The sequence below is a fragment of the Leopardus geoffroyi genome, chromosome B4, assembly GCF_018350155.1.
Source record: "Leopardus geoffroyi isolate Oge1 chromosome B4, O.geoffroyi_Oge1_pat1.0, whole genome shotgun sequence".
Taxonomy (NCBI): domain Eukaryota; kingdom Metazoa; phylum Chordata; class Mammalia; order Carnivora; family Felidae; genus Leopardus; species Leopardus geoffroyi.
In genome coordinates this window covers 10,575,994-10,591,719 of record NC_059341.1, presented here as the reverse complement: position 1 = coordinate 10,591,719, position 15,726 = coordinate 10,575,994, and the positions used below count along the sequence as shown (strand labels likewise).

General features: G+C 36.8%; 1 protein-coding gene across 4 annotated transcripts in view; it reads left to right on the top strand.

Moving 5' to 3' along the window:
* The window catches only part of USP6NL (USP6 N-terminal like), a 234,992-nt gene that overhangs the window by 127,875 nt on the left and 91,391 nt on the right, over nt 1–15,726 (top strand). The window lies entirely within an intron of this gene.

Below are 15,726 nucleotides of genomic sequence, written 5' to 3'. Positions count from 1 at the left end.
TCTGAAGACTGGGCTCAAAGGAGCAATGGTAGATTCTGGTAACTAGAAACTATTGAATTTCATGATAATTGTAATCAGAATGCTAGCATGGTTTTATTAATAATGGCTCGTGAATAGATTTAAAAGGAAATGATGATCTCTAGGAGCTTTTCTGGGTGTAAGAAGAACAAATTAATGTAAATTCCTTGCTGTCACTGAATAGACATCCCAAGGAAATGTTGCAAATAGGTTTTTGTTTTTGGTTTTACATTTCTTCTTTTTTAAAATTATTTTGGGGGGAAAATTGATATGTCACGTTATGTACATTTCAGGTGTACAACATTGTAATTTGACATCTTTATGCCCCCACACAGTGATCAACACTAAAACTCTAGTTACCATCTCTCACCATACATATGACCCCTCTCCCCCATTTCACTCACCACCCCTCCACCCTCCTTCTTCTCTGGTGGCTATCAATCTGTCAATCTGTTCACTATGAGTTTGTGTTTTGTTTTGTTTGTTAATAGATTCCACATATGAGTGCAAATATATGTGTTTTTCTTTATCTGACTTATTTCACTTAGCATAATACCTTCAAGAGTCATCCCTATGTTGTTGCAAATGGCAGGATTTTATTCTTTTTAAGGGCTGAGTAGTAGTCCATTGTGTCTGTATGCCACATCTTCTTTATCTATTTGTCCATTGAAGGATGCTTAGCCTGTTCTCATTTCTCAGCTATTGTAAATAATGCATTGAAATCAGTGGTGCATGTATCTTTCTGAATCAGTGTTTTTGTATTCTTCAGATAATCTCCCAGAAGTGGAATAGCTGGATGAATAGCTGGATCGTATGGTAGTTCTTTTCTTAATTTTTTGAGCAAACTCCCTACTGTTTTCCATAGTGGCTGCACCAGTTTACATTGCCATCAACAGTGGATATGGGTTCCCTTTTCCACACATCTTCTCTGTCACTTGTTATTTCTTGTCTTTTTGATAATAGCATTCTATCCAGTGTGATCTAATATCTTATTGAGGTTTTGGTTTGTATTTTCCTAATAATTAGTGATGTTGATCATCATCGCATGAATGTATTGGCCATTTGTATGTCTTCTTTGGAAAAATGTCTGTTCAGACCTTCTTCCCATTTTTAAATTGGATTATTTGTGCTTAAGCTATTCAGTTATATGAGTTCTTAATATATTTTGGATATTAATCCCTTATTGGATATCTGATTTGCAAAAATTTTCTCCCATTCAGTAGGTTCCTTTTCATTTTGATGATTGTTTTCTTTTACTGTGCAGAAGCTTTTTAGTTTGAGGTAATTCCATTTGTTTATTATTGCTTTTGTTTCCCTTGCCTTTGGAGTCACCTCCACAAAAATATTGCTAAGACCAGTGCCAAGGAACTTACTGTTAGTTTTCTTCTAGGAATTTTACGGTTACAGGTCTTGCATTCAAGTCTTTAATTCATTTTGACAGAATTTTTGTGTGTAGTATAAGATAGTGGTCTAGTTTATCATTCTTTTGCATGTGGTTGTCCAGTATTCTCAACACCATTTCTCGAAGAGACTGTCCTTTATTCATTGTATGTTCGTGGGTCCTTTGTCGTAAATTAATTGTCCATGTATGTGCAGGTTTAATTTTGGGCTCTCGATTATGTTCCATTGATCTGTGTATCTGCTTTTATACAAATACCATACTGTTTTGATAACTGTAACTTTGTAGTGTAGTTTGAAATCAGGGAGCATACCTCTAGCTTTGTTCTTCTACATCAAGATTGTTTGGCTTCGGGTGGCTGCACACAAATTTTAGAATTATTTGATCTAATTCCATGAAAGATGACATTGGAATTTTGAGAGGTGTTGCATTGAACCTGTAGATTGCATTGGGTAGTGTGGATATTTAAACAATATTAACTCTTCTAATCCATGAGCAAGAATATCTTTTCAATTATTTGTGTCTTCTTCAGTTACTTTCATCAGTGCTCATTGTTTTCAATGTACAGGCTAGATTTTACCTCCTGGGACTGATTTTACCTCAGTTGGTTAAGCGCCTGACTTCAGGTCATGATCTCACAGTTTGTGGGTTTGAGCCCCACGTCGAGCTCTGTGCTGACGGCTCAGAGCCTCGAGCCTTCCAGGAGCCTGCTTCGGATTCTGTGTCTCCATCTCTCTGCCCCTCCCCTGCTTGACTGTGTGTGTGTGTGTGTGTGTGTGTGTGTGTGTGTGTGTGTGTGTAAAGTAAATAAACATTAAAAAAATTTTCACCACCTTGGTTAAATTTATTCCTAGGTATTTTATTCTTTTTGATGCAGTTATAAATGGGATTGTTTTCTTAATATCACTTTCTGATAATTTATTATTAGTGTATAGGAATGCCATAGATTTCTGTATGTTTATTTTGTATCTTGTTACTTTACTGAATTTATTTATTAATTCCGTGAGTTTTTTGATGTCATCTTCAGGGTTTTCTATATATTGTCTTAGGTCATCTGAACATAGTGATAGTTGTGCTTCTTCTGTTCCTACTTGGATGCCTTTTATTTCTTTTTCTTGCCTGATTGTTGTGGGTAGGACTTCCAGTACTCTTTTGAGTAAAAGTGGTGAGAGTGGACCTCCTTGTCTTGTTTTTGATTGTAGGGGAAAAGCTTTTAGCTTTTCACCATTGAGTATGATGTTAGCTGTGGGTTTGTCATATATCCTTTATTTTATTGAGGTCCATTCCCTCTATATCCATTTTGTTGAGAGGTGTTTTTGTTTTTGTTTTTGTTTAGCTTTATTCATTTGTTTTGTAGGAGAGAGTGCATGAGCAGGGGAGGGGCAGAGGCAGAGGGAGAGGGAGAGAATCCCAAGCAGGCTCCACCGTGTGGAGCCTGAAGCAGAGCTCTATCCCACAACCCTGACTCATGACCTGAGGCAAAATCAAGAATCAATGTTCAAGTGACTGAACCACCCAGGCGCCCCTGTGAAATCACTGAAGTGATTATATGGTTGTTATACTTCATTTTGTTAAGGTGGTGTATTATGCTGATTGATTTGTAGATGTTAAACCATCCTTGCATCCTTGGAATAAATTCTGCTTGATCATGGTGTATGATCCTTTTAATGTATTGTTGAATTTGATTTGCTCTTTTTGTTGTGGATTTTTGCATCAATGTTCATCAATGCTCTTGGCCTGTAATTTTGTTTTGTTGTGTCCTTATCTAGTTTGGGTATCAGGGTAATGGTTGCCTCATAAAATGAGAAAGTATTCCCTTTTCTTCGGTTTTTTTTTTGGAAGAGTTTGAGAAGGATAAGTATTAAATCTTCTTTGAATGTTTGGTAGAATTTACCAGTGAGGCCATCTGGTCTTGGACTTTTGTTTGGTGGGAGGTTTTTGATTACTGATGCAATCTCCTTACTAGTAATTGGTCTGTTTAGGTTTTCTCTTTCTTCAGGATTCAGTCTTGAAAGATTATGTTTCTAGGAATTTATCCATTTCTTCTATAGTGCCCAGTTTGTCTGTATAATTGTTCCAATAGTCTCTTATTGATCCTTTGAGTTTTTGTGGCGTCACTTGTAAGTTCTCTTTCAAACAAACATTTGTTAGAGAGGGCTCTAATTAATTAGTTTCATTGATTCATTGATTTTTTTTTTTTAAGTTTCTCTTGTATTTATTTCTGCTTTAATCCTTATCATTTTATTCCTTTTACTGACTTTGGGCTTTTCCCCCCTACTAGCTCCTTTACGTGTTAAGTTAGGTTGTTTATTTGAGATTTTTCTTGTTTCTTGAGGTAGGTCTGTATCACTACAATCTTCCTTCTTAGAATAACTTTTGTTGCATTCCATATATTTTAGTGTGTCATATTTCTGTTTTAATTTGTCTCTAGGTGTATTTTTTATTTCTTTGATGACCCATTGGTTGTTCATAACATGTTTAATTTCTACATTTTTGTGTTTTTTCCAGTTTTATTTTCGCCATTGATTTCTAATTTTATACCACTGTGGTTGAAGAAGATGCTTGATATGATTTGAGTCTCCTTGAATTTTTGGAGACTTGTTTTGTAGCCCTACATATTGATCTGTTTTGGAGAATGTCCCATGGCACTTGAGAAGAATGTGTATTCTGTTGCTTTGGGAAGAAATGTTCTGTATATGTCTATAAAGTCCCATCTGGTCTAACGTGTCACTTAAGACTGATGTTTCTCTTTAAATTTTTTGTTTTGATTTATCTATTAATGTGAGTGAGGTGTTAAAGTTTGCTACTTTATCAGATTGATGTCAATTTCTCCTTGTAGGTCTGTTAAATTTGCTTTATATATCTTGGTTGCATGTATATGTGTTGCATGCCTACATACTTATATATGGTATGCCTTCTTGTTGGGTTGATTCCTTTATCATTTTGTAATGGCCTTCTTTACTATTACAGTCTTTGTTTTAAAGTCTGTTTTTTCTGCTATGAATATAGCTACTCCAGCTTTCTTTTCATTTCTATTTGCATGGAATATCCTTCTTTTTCAGTCTGTGTGTGTTCTTCTGATGTGAGTCTCTTGTAGATAGCATATAGATATTTTTTTAATTCACTCAGCCATTCCATGTCTTTTTATTGGAGAATTTAATCTATTTATATTCAAAGTAATTATTGATAATTTAAAGTAATTATTGATAGAGATATACTTCTTGCCATTTTGTTCACTGTGTTTTGGCTATTTTCATACCTCTTGTCTGTTCCTTTCTTTTTCTCTTTCTCTCTTGACCTGTGGTTTGATGGCTTTCTTTAGTGTTATGTTTAGATTCTTTTGTTACTTTCTTTTGTGTATTTACCGTAAGTTTTTGCTTTGTGGTTACTGTGAGGTTCACATATATCTTCTTCTGTATATATGATCTGATTTTAGTTAAATTTGAGTACATTCCAAAACTTTACATGGTTTTCTCCATGCCCTGCACATCTTCTATTTTTTTTGTCCTATTTTACATCTTTTTATGTATCTCTTAACTAATTACTGTAGTTTTAGTTACTTTTGCTGTTTTTGTCTTTGAACCTCCATATTTGCTCTATAAGTTACTGGTCTACTACCTTTACTGTATATTTACCTATTCTATTCTAGTAAGGTTTTTACTTTTGGATGTTTTCTTGTTATTAATCAGTGCCATTTCTTTTTGGTTTAGGGAACTCTCTTTAACATTTCTTGTAAGACCAGTTTAGTGGTAATACTCCTTTAGTTTTTGTTTATGTGGAAAATGCGTGATGTCTCCTTCAATTCTGAAGGATAAGTCTTGCCAGGTAGAGAATTCTTGGAAGTTGGAAGTTTTTTCATTTTAGCCTTTGAATATGTCATGCCACTCTCTTCTGGCCTTCTGAATTTCTGCTGAAAAATCTCCTTTAGCCTCATGGGATTTCCTTTGTGTGTAATTAAGATTCTCTCTTTATCTTTTAACTTTTACCATTTTATTTATTTATTATTTTTTATTAAAAAAATTTTTTTTAATGTTTATTTATTTTTGACAGAGAGACAGAGTACGAGTGGGGGAGGGGCAGAGAGAGAGGGAGACACAGAATCCCAAGCAGGCTCCAGGCTCTGAGCTGTCAGCACAGAGCCCGACATGGGGCTTGAACCCACAGACCATGAGATCATGACCTGAGCCAAAGTCGGATGCTCAACTGACTGAGCCACCAAGGTGCCCCTTTATTATTATTTTTAATTATTATTATTATTTTTTTTTTTTTTTTGAGAGAGACAGAGTGTGAACAGAGGAGGAGTAGAGAGAGAGGGAGATACAGAATCCAATGCTGTCAGCACAGAGCCCAACACCGGCTTGAAACCCACAAACTGTGAGATCATGACCTGAGCTGAAGTTGGACACTTAACCTACTGAGCCACCCAGGCGTCCCTAACTTTTACCATTTTAATTATAGTGTGTCTTAATGTAGATCACTTTGTGTTCATCTTTTTTGGAACTCTCTGGGCTTCCTGGACCTGTATGTCTGTATGTCTGTTTCATTCTTCAGATTAGGAAAGTTTTCAGCTATTTCTTGAAATACGTTTTCTGGCCCTTTTTCTTGCTCCTCTCCTTCTGGGATCTCTATAATGTGATTGTTAGTCTACTTGATGTTGTCACAAAAGTCCCATAAGTTATCTTTGTTTTATAGAAATTCTTTTTCTTCTTGCTGTTCTTTGTGGATGAGTTCTGTTGCTTTGTTTTCTGGCTCACTGACTTGATCTTTGCTCCATCCAGTCTGCTCTTGAATTCCTCTAGTTTTTTTCAGTTCAGTTTTGTATTCTTCAGCTCTGTAACTTCTGTTTGGAACTTTATTATATTTTTTATCTCTTTGTTGAGGATCTCACTGTGTTCATCCATTCTTCTCCTGAGTACGGTAAGCATCTTTATGACCATTACTTTGAACTCCTTTTGGGTAGATTGCTTATCTCCATTTCATTAATGTCTTTGCCTGATGTTTTTTTCTTGTTCTTTCTTTGGGATATATTCCTCTGTCTTTTCATTTTGCTTCTTTGTGCTTGTTTTTATGTATTAGACAAATCAACTGCTTTTCCCAGTCTTGAAGGAATGACCTTGTGTAGGAGATTTGATGGTGGAACCCAGAAGCGCAACCCTGTCTCACCAGCCGAGCTGGACACCCAAGGGGTTCCTTGTGTGGGCTGCATGCACTCATCTCATGTGGCATAGGGGTGGGCAGGGCTGGCACCTGGCCCAGCTGTGATTTGCTGGATGTGCTGTACGGGTGATGGGTTTTCAATTGGGTGCCTCACCGGCTCTAACAGGTTAGAGAGATAGCTCCAAGATGGAGCCTGCTGGTGCTTACATTAGCAAGGTAGGATGGGGTTGCAAATATGGCACCCACTAGTGTCTCCATCCCTGGAGAAAATCGCAGTGGTTTCCTGCCTGTCTGGCAGGTGCTTTAAAATTGACAAGTGGGTCTCCACATATGATTTAGGCACTTTTCAAACTGGTGTGTTTGCACTGGGTCCTGCGGTGAATGAGTCTATGTAAGAGCTCCTTAAGAGTGGGTTCTCCATTCCCTATAGTTTTATTGCTTTCCTGGATATAATCCCTGTTGGTTTTCAAAGCCCAGTGATGAGTGTATCTTCTTTCATTCAGGATCTAAGGGTTGAGTGCCTGATGTGGAGTACAAATCCCTCACTTGTCAGGGAAAAGTTCTGTATTCTTGAAATCCCTCTGAGTGTGGTTTTTCTTTGCTTTGCCCCCCCCCCCCCCCCTGCCTTTCCAGTTCTTGATGCTGTCATTTTTGTTCTTTGTTGTGAAGGCTCTTTTCGTCTAGTTTTCTGGTCTTTCTCAGAGGAAATTATTCCATAAGTAGTTATATATTTGCTGTATCCATGGAAGGGAGGGAGTTCAGGATCTTAATATGCTGCTGTCTTGAGCCAGCCTACCAGAAGATAGCTTTTATTTGGGTGTTAGAAATGTATTTGATAAAGTCTCTTTTGATGTCCCCACAGACTACAAGAAAAAAATAGGTTTTGTAAGGGTTTATATTTGATTGATGGATCATATTTAATTAATTCATTTATGTCAGAGTCAAGGTCTTTGCTAATATGTCCTAGGATCTTAACTTATTCAGCAGTTTTTCAGTGGCCAGGGTGAAATTTCATTGTAATCATTGGGTTTGTGAAGGAAGAAAGAGGGTACAATGTTGATAGAGATAGCAAAAGTAAGGTTATGAAATTAAGTTTTGTCAAGATCTTTTGAGGCTAGAATGATAGACCAAAGTGAAGACTAGATTAAAAATGATGAAATGTCATGTTCTACACTGTGATCAAGATAGCCCCTAAGAGAGGACTGAGGGATTTCAATGAAGTGTGTGCTAAATACGAGTCCATTAAATGGACTCCCAGCCAGGAAAGAAAAGTGAATGATTTAGTTGCAGATCAAGAAGGGTAACAGAGCTGTTATTTTCCTCACATCAGACCTGTCTTGGATATTTGGGTGTCACATTTCAAGGGGGACTTTAATAAAATGTCATGTGTTGAACAGTGTGAATATCTCAGTGGTTTGTATTTATAGGCTTATCATGTGGAAAAGTCTAATTTTTTTTAGAGCTGAAAGGAAGACATTTCTAATAATAATTAGAACATTTCAAGATGGAATGGGCTGACTTGTGAGCTTGGGAGATTTTCGTCTCTGGAGGCATTAAAGGAGAAATTCTGTGACAACTTATTAAGAATGTTATCAAGGGGATGTTAACATTTGTGGGAAGCTGAGCTAGATACCCTTGAAGATCCTTTACAATTCCTTTAATGTGTGTGTTGTTTTTTTTACATAAAATGTTGCTTTGATACCTCCACAGCCAGTTTTTATCAATCTTGTCCTTAAAACTTTATTAATAATAAATACCCTATTTTGCATGGTCCTTAAAGTAGTGCTTTTATGAACCCAGTTAAATGTGAGGTTCACAAGAATTCTACGAGTTGGGCAGGAGATGTCTTACAGTTTTTAAGCAGCTATATCTTAGTGATTGAGTGTGTGGCTTCTGGATCCCCGAGCATCTGGGCTCTGCCACCTGCCATAAGACCTTTGGAAATATGTGCCCCTCTTTCCTCATCTGGGGTTTGGTGATGCATTATTCTATATATATGGTGCCTACACCATAGGGTTGTTTGAGTTTATGATCATATGATCATATGCTTGAGAATATATGCTTAGAACATTATGATATGCTTGGAACAGTATCTGACATGCAGGAGACATGTAGTAAATGTTAGCTAGTCCTCTTGTCATTTTTTCTATTTTACAGGTGAGGAAACTGACACTCACGCAGGTTGTAACTTGCCCAAGTTTATGTCAATAATAAGTGGTAGAATTATTAACAATTCTGTTGGGGGGCACCTGGGTGCTTAACCGACTGAAGCGTTTGACTTCGGCCCAGGTCATGATCTTACACGGTTTGTGGGTTTGAGCCCTACATCAGGCTCTGTGCTGATAGCTCGGAGCCTGGAACCTGCTCTGGATTCTGTGTCTCCCTCTCTCTCTCCGCCCCTCCTCGAGGCACTTGCATTCTTTCCCTTTCTCTCAAAAATAAATAAACATTTAAAGGAAATAATTCTGTTGAACTGAACAAAAACAAAATCAGAAATGGAGTAAAATTACCGATATATGGACTAATTTTGTACTAATTTGTATAACAGTATTGGTTTCATTTTGTAATCATCAGGCTCTTGTGAATCTATTACCATAGATTTTGGGGAAAGCTCTGGTTTGCATATGTTTACATATATACACACATTCCAGACATGATTCAGTAAGAAAATGCTTTCTAAAGCATATTGTAAATAAAGAAAACTACACTTTCCAAAAGATTTATGGTGCTTGATAGCATTTAAAAGGAAATAGTTAACTTTGGTTTGTGTTGGCATTCCAGTATACTTGCTAAGCAATTTGAACTTCTTATTTCTAGATGTGCTGTTAAGATTTCTAGAGGGATATAAGTCAAACTGAAGGCATCTCCTAGAAGAAAAGTCCAAATTGGCTCTTATTTATAGGGTTGAAATAAACAAAAATGATCTCACTAAAACTCTGTTCTACCTTTAATCACCTCTTATAATAATTAATTTATTAAATGCTCTGTAGTTTTCTAGTCATGTGAGAGACAGTTTCCATGGTATAGTAACATAGTTGTCCTCTGCAGATTGTATGATGTGCTTTAAGAAAGATTATCACTTTTGCCTTTCTCTCCTTGGCTGGCAAGGTCCTGTGGGGAACACATCTCTTATGGTAATGATTCTTTTATTCATTTACAAGGTTGTAAACATCTTGAGGGCAGATATTGTGTCTTAATAATCTATGTTTCTCAGTACTTGCGTAGAGCCTTTGTCTGTAGTGAGTTTGTGAAATTGTCAAAGCATTGATGGTTTTATTGGAAACCTAAGAACTCATTAGATTGGCTGCATTACAAATAGTCGGTTAAAGTAATATAAGCCATTTGTCAGCAAGTTTATTAAAGTTATGTTCTTGAAAAGAACTGCTGTAGGCAAAACTGCATTTGACAAATAAGTGTCATATGGAAAATAAGAGTTTAAAGGAAAAAAATACTCTCTAAAAGGCTTTAAAGGCATTTCAAGAACACTGTAAATGAGAGTTCTATGAGACATCTATTTCAAAAACAACCTAGATTTGTCAGTAAAAATCACATTGAGTAAGTAAGTCAATTGATTAGAAAAGTTGTAGTGTGATCTGCTGAGGCAGATTTTCCTGTAAATTTTATTTGGCTTGTATGCTTTTCTTTTCTTTCTTTCTTCCTGTTTTTTTTTTTTTTTTTTTTAAAGTAAGCTTTCTGCCCAACATGGGGCTTGAACTCACGATCCTGAAATCAAGAGTTGCACACTCGACCAACTTGGGCAGCCCACCCCCTCTTGTATTTATTTTAAAGTGTTTGAACTAGTCTATAACAGCCTAAAATTTAATGACTTTAGCATTTATATTATCCTTTAATTTTTACATTTCTCAGTAAAATACTGACTCCTTTACAAATCATTGTGATGGTTAAAGACATGTTTCTCTGGACCTGGTTTTCTATTCATATATTGAGAAGGTGGGATATATATTCTTAATTTCCCCTTTCTGCACCATCACAGCCCCTCTGCCTGGATGGCCTGCTACAGGAGAAAGTGCTAATTGGTTTTCTTGTGATTATGGGAAAGAAATAGTTATGCACTTGGCACAGTTTTCATCTCTTTGAATTTACATTCTTCCTTTCCTTCCTTTAGAGCAGTAAAGAAAACTGGAAGAGATGAAGGCATTCATTTCATCGTAAAAGCTGAGGTGGCCTTGTACTTGACTCTCTTCATGTTTCAGGTCTCTGCAGGCTAGAATGAGGGTGTGGTAGAGAAGGGAACTTTTGCTGTCAAGGGAGCTGTGCTGGAGTAGAATTTAATCTTCAATCTCCTGAGGAGGGGTTTTTCTCCTAACATTAATTATCTTTACAGTTGTTAAGAATTTTATGCCTGTCTGTCTGTATGTATGCATGTATGTATTTAAAGTTGGGTATGGAGCCCAATATGGGTCTTGAACTCACGACCCTGAGATCAAGACCCTAGCTGAAATCAAGAGTTGGGCACTTAATTGACTGAGCCACCCAGGAATCCCCCAGATTTTTACTTTTATGTTTTGATAAGGTGGTACATGTACATAGTAAACAATTCAAGATGCACTAAAGGTTATGCATTGAAAAATAAGTGTCCTTTCAATTCACCTACCTAGTTTTAAGTTCCCCAGGGCAGCCACTGTTAATTTTGTGTATTTCTGTGTATCCCTAACCCCCGACATGGTGTTATATTCACTATTCTGAACCTTGCTTTTTTTCCCCTACTTACAATGTATCTTGAAAATGAATCCAAATCAGTGTGTAATTTTGCCATGTGATTTTTAATAGCCAAATTGATGGACATTTATATTGTTTCCAGTCTTTTTTGGTAGATTATGAAGTTGGTCATGCTTATTTACTTGTAAAAGAGGAATTTGGGTTGCTGTTATAAATGTATTCTGTAACTTCAGATGGTATACTCAATGAGTATGAAGGAGACAGTGCTCTCTAAGAAATGTTTTCTTCAATGAGAAGGGTGGCAGGTCCTTTATAATCAGTCTCCTTGGAGAATGGTGATATTTCATGTGGAGATTGGTATAACTCATCAAGTACAGTATTCTTGAAGAGGCTCCCCCCGCCCCCTTACTCGTGTCTTTGAGTTTTACTCTTTAACTGCTGTATATAAAAAATTCATATAGAGTCTGATTGAACCTGTCTATAAGTTTTGGGCCAGGCAGTCGAGTGACGTTGGGATGGGGGTGGGATGTTTAGGTTACAGTAAAAACCTAGGTAGGAATTTTCAAGATATCCAGACAAGGTATTATCTGCAGCTCAGTGGCAGCCCATCCCTTTCTTTCTTGGGTCAGTTGCATCTAAGTATTGTTTTTTTTTTAAAAAATTCTGACTATAATGGTGCTATTTTCTTTGGAGATCTACATTCCACGGCTATTTTTCTTAAATATATTCCGTTCTGGGAAAATAATGTAGATGGTGGAATATATACATATTGAAGGGATGTGTATTCGGATGTGCTTAGATTTGTTTTTAAAATTGGCTTTTTGAGCAGAATTTGCATCATTAGAAAAAGGTTTACAGTTTCCATTATCTTAGTCACTTAATTCTGAATGACTCAGGTCTTGATGAATGAATACCTGAGTAATGATGTTATGTTAGTACTATCAGAACGGAAGATACTAATTTGTACTATGTTTATTTTGCTTTCTTATGGCCTCAAACTAATGCCTCCTTTTGTTATTTTCCTGCACACACCTAACTTTTGCCCACGGAGATTGCCTTCTGCTCCGGTTGTGTGGGTGGGATATTATGAAAAAGAAGAAGGAGAAGGAGAAATGATACAAGTTGGAAGACCTGTCTCTTTTTTACCCCAACAGTAATGTGACTGTTGAGTTATGTGCTCTTGAAATAGGTGTACCTGGTGCTGTGGACTATGGCTTTTTACTAATATTCCGTGGCTTTCTGTCCTTGTCCAAATGGTAAGTTTCTACCATTCTTTTGAGGCCTGGCTAAAATGTTGCTTTGTAGGTGAAGTCTTTTTCTGACTTTGCTTTTTTCCTATTAACGTCTCTGTGGATTTTAAAAAGACATCTATTAAGGGGAGTTTATTACATATTTAACAGTGGATTCTTTATGTGTCTGATCCCCTTAGGGGACTGTGATCTGTATGAAGAATTGCATTTCGTCCCTATTTATATTCACAGTGGCAGTAAATGGCGTTCAGTAATTTTTGAATTAATGAATATAAGAAAACTTAATCCATCTCATTTTTTCTGAGGGAAAGCCGGTCTTTATATTCTTACTCTGACCTTTACTCACTCACATGACTTATTATTTGGTATTCCAAGTGGAAGTTTTAGGTGTTCATAGAGATAGGGGAGGATTATTTTGATGGCTAGATAACTTTCTTCAAAAATTGTTTTATGGCTTTCCATCTAAAACCTCATAAGAGAACTGGGGAGCAAGTGTGTTTTCCAGGCATTGTACTATTTTATTAAAAAGCTTAAGATGTGTTTGGGAAAAATGTTTTTTTTTTAACTTTCTAACTTATTAATGTCCTCTTTACATTAAAAAAGAGTTCTTATGTTAAAAAAATATTTTAGGGTTGCTTGGGTGGCTCAGTTGTTTGAGCGTCTGACTCTTGATTTCAGCTTGGGTCATGTTCTCACAGTCATGGTCTCATGGTTGTGGGATCGAGCCCTGCATTGGGCTCTGTGCTGAGCATGGAGCCTGCTCTCTCTCCCTCTCTTTCTGCCCCTCTCCCACTCTCATGCACATACACATGCATGCACTCTCTCAGAATAAATGAACATTTAAAAAATACATATATATTTTGTAATAAAAGTGACTTAAGCTTTAGTTAATGACCATTCAGAAAAAAATGTAAAAGTATAAGAAGAAAATATAATTATATGCAGTTCCTCCTGTCAGACTCTCAGAAATTAAAACATTTGTTAACATTTGGTGCATTTCGTTCTTATCTTTTTTTTTTTTTTTTTTTTTAAGATTTTAGTTTCAGCTGATCTCCACACCCAGTGTAGACACAACCCCAAGGTCAGTAATTGCATGCTCCATCAACCGAGCCAGCCAGGTGCCCCTCATTGTTGTCTTTTTTCTGTTCAGGGATTTGTTTGTTTGTTTGTTTAGTTTTTCACAGCAGTTGATGATTTATTGTTTTCTTGTTTGGCATTGAAGTAACTTTAGTCTTCACCTGGCACACTTCTGGTGAAAAGAATAATTTAAGACCTCTGTAGATCACATCTAAGGGATTGATATTGTGTTACCTTAGCAAATCAGAAATGCTTCCAAAATATTACTCGCTTTCTTTTTGAGGCCATTAAATTTTGTGTTCTGCTTTGGTTTTACTTCACTCCCACATAGGGATTTGGTGTTTGTGAAATGACTAGAGGAAAACAAAGCCACTTTGAAAGGCAGTAGGGAGGCATTTAGGTGCCCTCATTGACCAGGTAACTCACTTTCGTGCACATAGTCCATGACTCAGATTCATGCCTGAGGAAAACTGCCAATTGTTACATGTGATGGCCCTTGGGCATGTTGAAACTGATGAAACATTAAAATTTTTCAGATGCCAAGGGTGAGAGCTGGAGTGTTTGTACAACATTATATACTACAAGTTGCCCATAGTAGATGTGTTGAAAATACTGTTTTTTAAAGTTTGATTACTTTAGAATTAATGAATCTTCACTCTGAAGAACTTATGAGTTATATGTAGGAGAAAAAAAGATATGGTCAAAAGGGTTTGAAAAATAATAAATGTAGGACCGGGTTATATTGAATAGTGGGTATGGATCAAAGGCAACTAACAAACATTGGTGGGGAGCCCATGTTTCCCTGTTCCCTGCTCGGGTCTGGTGATTGTTACCTAGTAAAGCATTAAAAAAATAGGTTTAATTTTATCAGTATTTTAGCTGCTCCAATGTAACATTTGGAAATTTTTATTTGCTTGCTTATAAGTATAAATCAGTTCCTAGGTAATTACATTTTGGCAGCTTTGTAGTATCAGTGGATTGAAACTTTGGAAACTTGGGTATGTGAAAGTGCACGGAAATAAGTAATTTTGGGAAGTCATCATTTTCGGATCTTGGAAGAGTTTTGTCTTTATTGGAGGAGGAGATTAACTTGTGGAAACACAGCCAACACATGGAGGGCTGATCACACTGACTCCAGTAACCCACTTCCTGGTTATGGTGTGTTAGTTTCTTGGTAGCTTATACCTTATTAATTTACAGATACACAGATATATTCTGTCTCTCTCTTCTCTTTTGTAACATAATGGGCAAGAGGACAGGCTTTGGAGCCTTCCAGATGTGGCTTTGACACTTAACGTAGCCTTGGACAAATTTCATTTTTCTCACCTATAAACTGAACGGTAATAGGGCTATTTGAACATTCATTGAGATATTGTGTGTGCCTAGCACAGTGCCCGATGGGTAATGAGAGCTCAACAGTGTGAGGTCTTAATAAGCAAATTCTTCTTCCTTCCCCAGCAGCCTTGGTTTTCTCCACAGCTTCTGGCCAGTTTTCTCTTCAAAAACACCTCCGTGCTTCCTGTTGACTGAAGGGCACTTCCTTGGTCTCTTGCCCTGATTTAATGCTACTTTGAGGATCCCTGTTAACAGAGTCACTTGACAAACCTTTGTTCATTTGCTTGCCATTTGACGTATCCAAAGATTATGTGGAGTGATTAAGAGTGCGCTGGGGCCTTCTTGCCTTGGTCTGAATGCCACTTCTGTAACTTCAGTGCTGTGTGATATTTTCAAGTTAATTAACCTAACAATTTTCTTGTCTGCTAAACGAACAATAATGATACCTACCTTGTAGTTTTGATGTGAGGTCATTCGACAAAATAACATACAGGAGGTGTTTAGATTGTACAGAATAAATGCTAGCTGTTATTATGAGCCAGGCTCTCCGTTGGTACTTAGGTTATTTAGTCTCCTCATCATCAGTGACTTTCATATGTGTATAGATAGCACTTTTGATATTTGTTATGTAAAATAAGTCTTACACAAGGCTCCCCAACACAAAATTATTGGCACAGTAATGGTAACCACGTGAAGAATGTGTGCTTCATTAGACGTACGTGCACATGTGAGATACTCTTACATGATGTTCTCGGGAGTTGTCAGGTGAGATGTGGTGAGTGCAGCTATATGATGAGAATTCCATGGTGC